Genomic DNA, 10307 nt, shown 5'->3' on the forward strand with positions numbered 1-10307 from the left:
AAAATTATGCTATGTGATGTATAAATATACCATAGTGAATTCCACTTTTATGTATATCTATAAGCACCAATTAAGATAAACAAATAAATGAGTGAAAGAAAGACCTGTAGAGTATAAGAAGAGGAATTGAGGGAAAGAAGGGAAGAAAAGGGGATGTACTGGGAATGGAAATGGAGTTCATTAAATTCCATGCATATATGATTATGTGAAAATGAACTCAACTATTATGTGTAACTATAATGCACTAAAAAAAGAAAAAAATGCCATTTTACATAAAAGGTAATGGGAGGCACAGAAAAGTTAAGTAATTTTCCAGAGTTACACAGCTGGTATGCAGAAAAGCTTGGATTTGAACCAGTCTCATTTTAGGGCTCTCATGACTGCTTATGCTGCCACTCTGACTAGCTAGAGTGCAAAATGGTTTAATAAATATAAATAATAAATATCAATGAGATATGGAGGCAGGTTGAAATGACAATCAATGCAAACATATATAACTTACTTGATTTCTTCCAGTTTCCCTGATCCTATTTGTAAAACAAGACTAACCACAGTTGCTTCCCAGGGTTATTACAAGGCTTTTAAATATATAGTTGTTTTGGGTTCCTGGATTATAGAAGTCCTCAAGAAATTACTTCTATTTTTGTAAGTCAGCAGTGCTTCTGAACCTAAGTCCATGAAAGTCTTCATCTTGAGGTCATTGCCATCCTTCTGGTGGGCAGGATACATGGCCACTCCAGGCTAGGTATGTGAATGAGTTAAGATTTATTCTAATCCTGAAGTTCTCCAACTTTCATAAATGTATCACTCAGATGTATTGTCTTTTCTTGGCAAAATTCCTTGGTTCCCATCCTATGGTTAATCATTAAATTTGTTTCATAAATCTTTTCATTGATTTACAAAAGAAAAACAAAACTTTATTCTTATGAAAAACACCACTTTAGATACTGAAGTTTTATGAGGGAGTTTTATAGTGGTAGTTCACTTAAAATTTCCCCATACCATAGTGCCACATAAAATTACTGACATGAGTCAGAATACTTGGATTCTAATCTCTATGCCTTCCTTCTTTAAGTACTAGGTAATTTCATGCATGTCACTCACCCTCTTAGTCTTCAGTTATCTTACATGTAAAATTTAGAAACTATATTATGTGATAGGAACGGTTTCTTCTCACTCTAATATTGTGTGATTCTCAATATTACAAAATAGCAACAAGGATATATTTATATATGTAAACTGTACATATACTGGGAACTGCAATTCTCACCCACCAGTTCATCTTTTTAGTTCCAACAATTTCTTCCTTATTTTGGGCTCATCTGTCAAAATGAAGAAGTAGGAATATATGATTTCTAACTTTTTATGATTCTATTAATCTTTCTTCTGTTAAAAAGCCATTTGCTAAAAATGCAATGGCCTCTGTGCCCAGCAATTTTTCATGTATTAGTTCATTTTATACTACTATGATGAAATACTTGAGGCTGAGTACTTTATAAAGAAGAAAGGATTATTTATCTCACAGATTTAGAGGCCAAGAGGCCAAAAGTCCAAACAACATGGTACTGGTTCTAGCATGGGCACCTCTGACTGCATTGTATTCTGTACATGGCACCATGGCAGGAGTATATCCAGAAAGGAGGGGTCATTCAGTGAGATAGGAAACCAGATAAAGGAAAAGTGTTGAGATTGGTCTTTCTATAATAATCCTCTTGTAAGGACTAACTCAGGGTCCCAGGAGAACTATCTTAATCTTTTGCAAAGGAATATGCCCTCCATGACCTAATGACCTTGGTCTTATTTCTTAAAGGTCCCACACCACCTTCCAACCACACTAAGGACCAAGTTTCCAAAATATATAAACCTTTGGGGGACAAAGCACATCTAAACCATGGCACCTCATCTACTCTCTACCCTTGGAAATTTGTTTTTATCTTTGATCACCTAGATTTTTATTACCAGAATGTTATGTTTCTCAAATATTGATTTCTGAATATATATTTGATATGTGAAAATATTCATTTTAATAAAATATTTTTAAAACCTCTGACACCAAGTATCATTCATTTATATTAGAATAAAATACTATAGCATGTTCTATTTAGCACAAATTCATTTATAAGTTTACACATAAAATATCTACCTTAGTTATCCCCTGTCCTCTAGAGAACAGATTTGGAGTTCAAGGCTAATTAGGCTAATATTTTGTTGAAAATGTGTAAACATATGGCAGCATAAGTGAAAGAAAAGGGAAATTGAGGCAGAGAAAGATGGTTAAGTACAAGGCATGGTTTATCATTCTATCATTTCCAATAAGCCCAGAAATGACATGGTAGGTACATCTGCTCAACCACAAAAGAAATCTTCAGATGGGCTGTGTGGGAAAAAAAAATCTACATCTTGGAACAGTATTATCAGATGGAGAAAAGTAAATGACTTTATGTACTGATTCTCTGACTGGTCAAAATGTACTGTCCAGGGGTGAAGCAAGTAAGTTTCAGAAAGTGGAATTATCTCAGAAAGGGCACAGAAAAGTTCTCAGAGAATCAGTTACTATGATGCTTAAGGTGAATCAAGAATCCTAGGACCCTGGATACAGAGGAGGCCCAGAGATATCAGACAGTACTTACCAGTGTCCTGCATCAAATATGACACAGTGCTCCATGGAGTGCCACAAATACTCAGGATTTCCAGATGCTGCACCTTTCCAAAATTCTGGGCATTATGGTCCATCAATTAGCATCTTCAGGATGTCAAGTTTATCAATAGATGCTACTGCTCCACTCCCAATAAACTCTAGAACAGTGCTTCTCAAACATTCAGGGGAATCATCTGGGGGAATCTTATTAAAATGCAAATTTGATTTAATTATACAAGGACATTCAAAGTGTGGTCTACGATCATCTGAATCAGCATCATTTGAGAGCTTATTAGAAATGCAGAAGTTTGGTCCTTTCCCTGAACTACTGAAATAGAATCTGTTTATAGAAGATTCCCAGATGATTTGCACACACTTAAGTTTTGATAAACAGTGCTTGGTCTAGTAGAGTACTTCTCAAATTAACTGTGGTGATGAGACAATTCTTCTAAATTTTCTAATCTTTTGTAGACCAATGTTTTTGCAAAACACAATAAAAGTAAATTATGAGGAAGAATATTTTAAAACTCATGTAACAATAAAAATTCAAGGATTACTTTATGCAGTAGACATAAAATTATTTTTGTTAAAGTGCTCTACAATTCTTTCTGAATTTGTGTTCTCAGTGTCTACTTGACATAAACTGACAGCAAAGAGTTCATAGAACTGTACTGGTCTGTGAAAAAGACTTTGAGTAGCATTGGTCTTGAAAAGCAAGTTGATCTTTGTATCTTTGTAAGCTTGGAGCACTTCAGCAAAAGTAAGTATATTATAACATCTACAGTGAAGCAATGTTATAGTGAAAACATTCACCACTTCAACTGCAGAAAATATTTTCCTTATAAGAATAAAATGTAAACTGTAATTTTTGAGCTTGATTCCTATTACTTCCTTCTCCTTTCATCTTTCCCTCCTCTTGGAGCATTTCATTAAAATGCTGGGTCTGGCCAGCTTCACATAGACCCTATATTCTGGATCCTTCAGGTTCTTTCCAAGTGTTAGGGGGAATGAGTTGTTTATCTTTCCCCGGGCAACAGCTGCTAGGGGGACAGAGTGCTATAGGTGTGGAGAGCAGACACACATGGACCATTTCTGTCTGGTGGTATGACTGGTCATACAGCATGAGAGATTTACTGTTGATTTTAGTAGTAGAATCATTGTCTGAGTGGAAAACAGTACAAAAAGTTGATGAAAGACATACTTGTAAGACAATTGCCTTATAAAAGTACATGATGCGTCAAGTTTTTTTAAAAACATGTATTTATTCTAACAAATAATTCAAAAATGACTATTCTTAACGTAAAATTTTTACTGGAATTATCAAATATCAAATTAGGTATGTTTTAGGTATATATATATATATATAGTTTTCTTTATGTATCAACCTATATGTAGATAGCTATATATAAATGTAAATGTGTTATAGGTATGTGTATATGTGTGTGTATGTATATGTATACATAGTATATATAATATAGATATATAAAATATATAAATATAAATATGATTATATAATTATATAAATATAAATATATAGAAATATAATTATATAAATAAATATAAATATAAACATAAATATAAATGTATCGCCAACTAGCTGGGCTGACAACCTGTGCTGGGTTCACAAGAGCTGGCTACATCAATAACTAAGAAAATGGCAAAGAAAGCACGCAATACACAGAAATACCTTTTGCAGGAATCAGGGACAGCTCTTGAGATCTCTGGGGTCTGCTGGAAAGAGGGCTGCATCTGGATTCTCTTTATTTTTGCAGGGGAACACACAAAAGGAGGTTTGATGGAATGTTCTTTCCAAATAAGGCAAGGGGTAAGGTTTCAGGGAGTTGAGTCTAGCTTCATAATGTGTTGTGGTCAGTATCTTGTCATCTTGATAAGTCACACCCATCTCAGGTAGGAAAACAGGCCGAGTGAGAGGAAAGGGCACACATTCATCACACAGTCCAAAGAGCACACAACGACAGGCCAGTCCTCCCATACACCTAAATGTGCATGGCTCACACACACTCAGCCCATGGATGGCTTGTGACATATATGTATTTCAAATATAGACACGTGTATATGCTAGGCAAGTAGATTTTCCACTCCTCTTTGAAAGATTGATTTCACAATCAGTTTAAGACTGTATTTTTAAAACTGGAAACTCTACTCATCTGGCAGAGAAAAGGATCAAAACTACTAAGAAAAAAATACAGAGTTCTTACAGAGCATCCAGATTTTACTCTTACACTTTATTCCTCATGGACTTTTCCATACACTTTAAAAAAAAGTCTTATTTATATACCATGGGATTTTCTGAATTATTTAACAACCAAGTTAACTATTATAGCAAAATCTACTTTATGAAATCAAGATACAGACTTTCTTTATAAGGACCCATGAGAGATACCTCTCTCCTAAAAATGTATTAGGAAGACTTTGTGTCCCCTGAGCTGTTCATTTGTTTTTAAACTTTTTCTTAGAGCTGTCACTTATTAGATGTAAGATGTGAGTAATTTAGTTCACTTTTAGGGGTGCCACTTCCTCATTTTAAAGGTGGAGATGAAGCTTTTAAGCCCTTTACTGAGCTATTCTGTTGATTAAGTGAGGTAATATAACTCAAGTGTTTAGAACAGGGCTTGGAAGATAGTACTTAATGATTATGAGTGTTTCTTCTTATATGGAATTGGTGATTCTTGTAATTATTCATGTTTTCCTTCTTTTTTCTCCTAGGAGCATCAGAATTACACTGGCTTCTTTTAGTAGCTGATCACTATGTTTCCCCCTCTTATTTCTAATTGTTCATCAATTTATTCTTTATCCTAATACTTCACAGGTGTATCCGCAGGCTGCTTCAAATTATTTTATGGAATAAAGTGGTATACCCATCATCTATCAGTCTCTTAAAAATTGAATTGAGTCCACCTGTGGCCACGTCTCAAGGAGGTTTTGAAACTCTGATTGGCTTAAATATGGTTTCCTGAGCCAACCACTTGAGAGACGGGGTTACTTTATTTCATGTGATTGAGGTCCATCCTTAATGATAATGGAGAATCAATCTAAACATCAATTACAGTAGAGCATCCTAAATAGAAAAGCATTTTACTCATCTTTGCATTGCCAATGCTTAGTATAGTTTCTGGCTTATAGCAGTGCTCAACAAATGAGGGATGAGTCAGCAGACAATTTTTGCCTGGGTGCCACATTTCCATTTGGCAACTTGACCTAAACAAAGGAAACTCAGTTATAACTAGACTTCTCCCAAATCAAACTTTCACTTTCTGGAAACAAGACCTTCTCATCAAGCCAGATTCCAGAAAGCTTTTTATGGTTTCTTCCCTGCCTAATTCACTTTGGGTCATTCCTCCTATGCTTGCTTTGTCCTCTAACATTGTTAAATCACTGGGACGTCTCTAAAAACCTCCTGCTTTACTCCTCGTATTCATCTTTGAACATGCTGATCCCTCTATCTAGTGAAGCACTTAATCCTCTAAATCTGGACCTACATCTTCGCCTCTCTGTGGGCAGATTTCTTTGCTACTGACTCCATTAGACAGACATTTATGACCCTAACATTCCCAGGAATCCCCTCTCCATTGTGTGTGTGTGTGTGTGTGTGTGTGTGTGTGTGTTCCTTCTTGAACTTGATGCCCAGGCAACGTGTGATGGAGAAAGAGCCCAGGTTTTGTAATCAGACAAAACTGGGTTAGGTCCTTGCTTGGCCACTTTTTAGCTGTGTAACTCAGCCCTGTTACTTAACTTCACCGACAGTTGGGTGACTTGTTTTGAAATGAGGACACTAAAGTCTACCACAGGGGGTTGTTATGAAGTTCAAGTTGGGTAACATGTAAAAGTCAAGCACATAATTGGTACTCAGTAAATAAATAATAGAGGGGGCATTAACTAAAACGTATTTAGCATTATGGGGCAGGGGTCTTGCAATATGAAGATGGTGTAACAGTTTTTTAATGATAGATTAAATATCAGTATGAGTTCCTATTTAAGGGATTAGATTTTTTAGAAGTAAACATAGTTTAGGGTTATAAATACAACATTAACTTCCTTCTAGATAGCACATAGTAATAATTTTGATGAATAAGCAACAAGCTATTTGCTTCCTTTCTTCACATTTCCTTGAGTATCTATCATAGAGTCAAATTTAAGAATGATTATTAGCATGATATTAGAGCAATGGTGCTCTAAATCCTCACCATAAGCACTGGTTTCCAGATGAGACTATTCTTGAAAGACTTAATTTAAGCTTTACCACTTAGCATTTAATGTGACTTATTTTGTACAATGACAAAGCTGCAGGTGTTAACAAAATCTAAGAGTTTAAAAATGTGCCTGTGGTATATTTAAAGTGACCAAAATAACTTTTTTTTAAGATTCAAAAATAAACTGTTGACATAAATCACAGAAATACCACTGCTTAAGAAATAAGATTTGTAACATTTCATCATTTTCACTCAGAAATAAAAGTTCTCTCTAACCTAGCCCCCATTTACCTTCAAGACCCCTCCAATGCTCAACCTCCTCTCAGAACCTCTACATTCAAGTTTTACCACAGGATTTTTCTCCTTTGCCTTGAATTTCTCCTGCCTCTGGCACACTTTCCTTTGGAGCCATGCCTTTTTTACATCTGTGTAGTCCAACTAAATCTGAAGCTCAGGTCTCGGGAGGGGTTGATCCTTAGAACCCATCCCATTAGTGGTGGGTGACTCAAAGAGAGGCCTAAATGGGGCAGATATGGAGAAACCAGACTCATCCAGTCCGTGGGATGGACTGGGACCAGCCTCATGCAAAAGGCAGTGAATACAGACAGAGCTGTGGGAGTAACTGGCTGGTCTCTCCAAAACTGATAGTAAAAACTGCTCCCCAACTGCCTTCACAGTGTGTCTGATGGAGAAGGAGCACATCCTTAGTGGAGCAGGGACCAAGATTCCCAGAACTGTCCCAGAGATAGAGGCTGAAGGTCAGAAGGGAATTTTGAATGAAACAAGAGGCCCCACTCTTCTCTCCCCAACTCCTTTCTTCCTCAAGACTTGTGGAGGAGCCTTTGGAATAGGTCTCTTAAGTGGGAAGTTAAAGGGACACACAACCAAGGCCATCAAATGGGTGGTAGGCAATTCATTGGTTTGGTCGGAAATGTTGAAAAGATGAATATTGGAGCCTGTATTTTTGGCAGCACAGTTAGAAAGCTGAATGAGAAAAATGGTACTCTTAAAAAAAAAAATTATTGGTATCTCCATCTCTCTGACTCTTTATACTTTCAAACTCCTAAGGCTAAAGAAATTTCTAGAACCTGGACTCTTTCTTAGGAAAACAAGGTAAATGCACTTAAAGTGCTTAGTAATTCCTGAGAAGAAATTATTTTTCTATAGGGTGCCCCAAATGGAAGAAAGCAAATGTGATATTTTACAATATGGGAAATGCGAAGTACCTCACCAACTGAAAAACATCATTAGTATGGATTTAGAGTCTACTGTCCTCAGATTAATTTGTGTTCTTGGAAATGATAACATGATTAAATCCAACAAGTCCATTTTGTCTTAATGTGTCTGTGGAAAAGAAAATATAATCAGAAAACTTCACGACCTGGTGATTATAGTAACTGTTCTTTTACATAGAATAGCTTATTTCCCCAGAAGGTGATATGAATGGTTGAATATTAATCTTAAAATGCTGAGTCATCAACAAGAAGATAAGAGTCTAAAAATCCAACATTTGGTACGTTCGTGTCCTTCGCCTATAGCTTGGTACCTTCTAACTCCCTGCAAGATGTGGCCTATGATAAATATTATGTCCACTATTGAATGCAAAATAATTTCCTGAGCATAGCTGGGTGGTGAGGTGTTAATATTCAACCCTGTTACACATTAATGATGATTACATGAAATAATTTCCCCATCTTAATAAAATATTGCCCAACTTAAATCCTACATATATTTACCCCCCTTATCCTCCCTAGTCCCAGTTTATTAAACTCTTACACCATAGTAGCACCACCTTTTCAGCCTCTGAATTTGAAGTATTGTCATTTATATTTTATATTTATCAATGTGCAATAACACATTATGCAATGGTTAATCTTTCCTCTAAGACTTAAGTCACTGATTTTTTCATGTTTTACTAGGTTAACCACACAGAGCCCCAGAAGCTAGAAATTTGGGTGCTCTAGATTATGCCAAAGTTTTAAAGATTCTTTTCAAAAGTGAATAAATGAACACTTGGCAGAAAGTGCCTGTCACAAACACCATATGACACACTGAATCACATGGTTGTGTAGTATGTATACCCGAACCTATTCTAGTGGGAATTTTTCAATGATGAACATTAGTTTTAAGTATTTTTACAATGTACTCCATACTCTGTTTGTCTATTTCATATTTGCAATATGGAAAATGTGAAAATGCGAAAGTGAGTAGAAAATAGTTATCCAAAACCCCACTACTCATTTTGGCATGTTTTCTATTTTTTGTTTGTTTTACAAACTTAAGACTTTACATGATAATTTTATATCTTATTCTTGTGCTTAATTTCATAACATAAGGATTTCTCCTAGTTCTTTAAAACACCTAACAAGCATATTTTTAAAACCAAACATGAATATTCCTTTGTTTGCTCTTCTTATGAGATGAATAAATCGTGCTAGTTATAGAAATTCCAAATAATATGTAAGTGTACATAGCAATTATAATCCACCACACAGAAATAACTGCTGTGAAATTTAGTACATATCTTTCCAAATGTTTGCCTATGCATTTAAACACAAACTTTTATGCATATATACAGATAAAACATATATATATATATATATATATATATATATATATATATATATATAAACATGCAATGCTGGGATCACACTTTTTATGTAGTTTGGCAACCTACATTTTTCATTTAATACATTTGGATATCTTACTCCTTATCATGTACATCCCTATTTCTTACTTACCCTTTAAAAACCTGCATAGTTCTATATTATATAAAAAGAAGAATCTTAATAGTTAACATAAAGTTGCATTGAATGAACATCTATTTTCCTCATGGCCCACTCCCACTCCCCCATTGATGGAGATTTTGTTTCTTAACTTTCAAGACTAAGACTAATGCTAAACTAAAAATAAGGGTGTGATGAACATCTTTGCCCATAAATAGTTGTCTACATATATAATTATTTCCTTGGGATAGAGTCCTGTTGCTAGAATTATTGATGTAAAACATCAGAAAGCTTAAGCCTCTTGACACATATTATAAATTTTCTGTGATTTTATTTTAAAAATGTATTTGCTATTCCTTATTTCATGTAAAATTCTTGTATCTAATCCTCCCTGTCACTTTTTAATATACTATATCCTAAAAGCCTTTTAAAATTTAAATTTCAGTTCTATCATTAGCTTTGAAGACATTTGACATGTTTTAATAAAATGTAGTTTGATGTTAAAGACAACTGGGTAGATAGCTGGTATTTGGGTGAAATCTGCTTTTATATCAAGTTAATGGTGCTTTCTAGCTTTATCTTTTGTCCTTTGTCAGAGCCTTCAGGAAAGTTTATGACACTACATGTAGGGTGGTGCATCCAGGAGTATGAAATTAGTCTCCAGGAACTGCATTTACTGCTTTCATTCAGCAACAATATATGATGTTAGATGAAGCTTTACTTAGAAACTTG

The sequence above is a fragment of the Marmota marmota genome, unplaced genomic scaffold (assembly GCF_001458135.2).
Source record: "Marmota marmota marmota unplaced genomic scaffold, marMar, whole genome shotgun sequence".
In the NCBI taxonomy this organism is placed as follows: domain Eukaryota; kingdom Metazoa; phylum Chordata; class Mammalia; order Rodentia; family Sciuridae; genus Marmota; species Marmota marmota.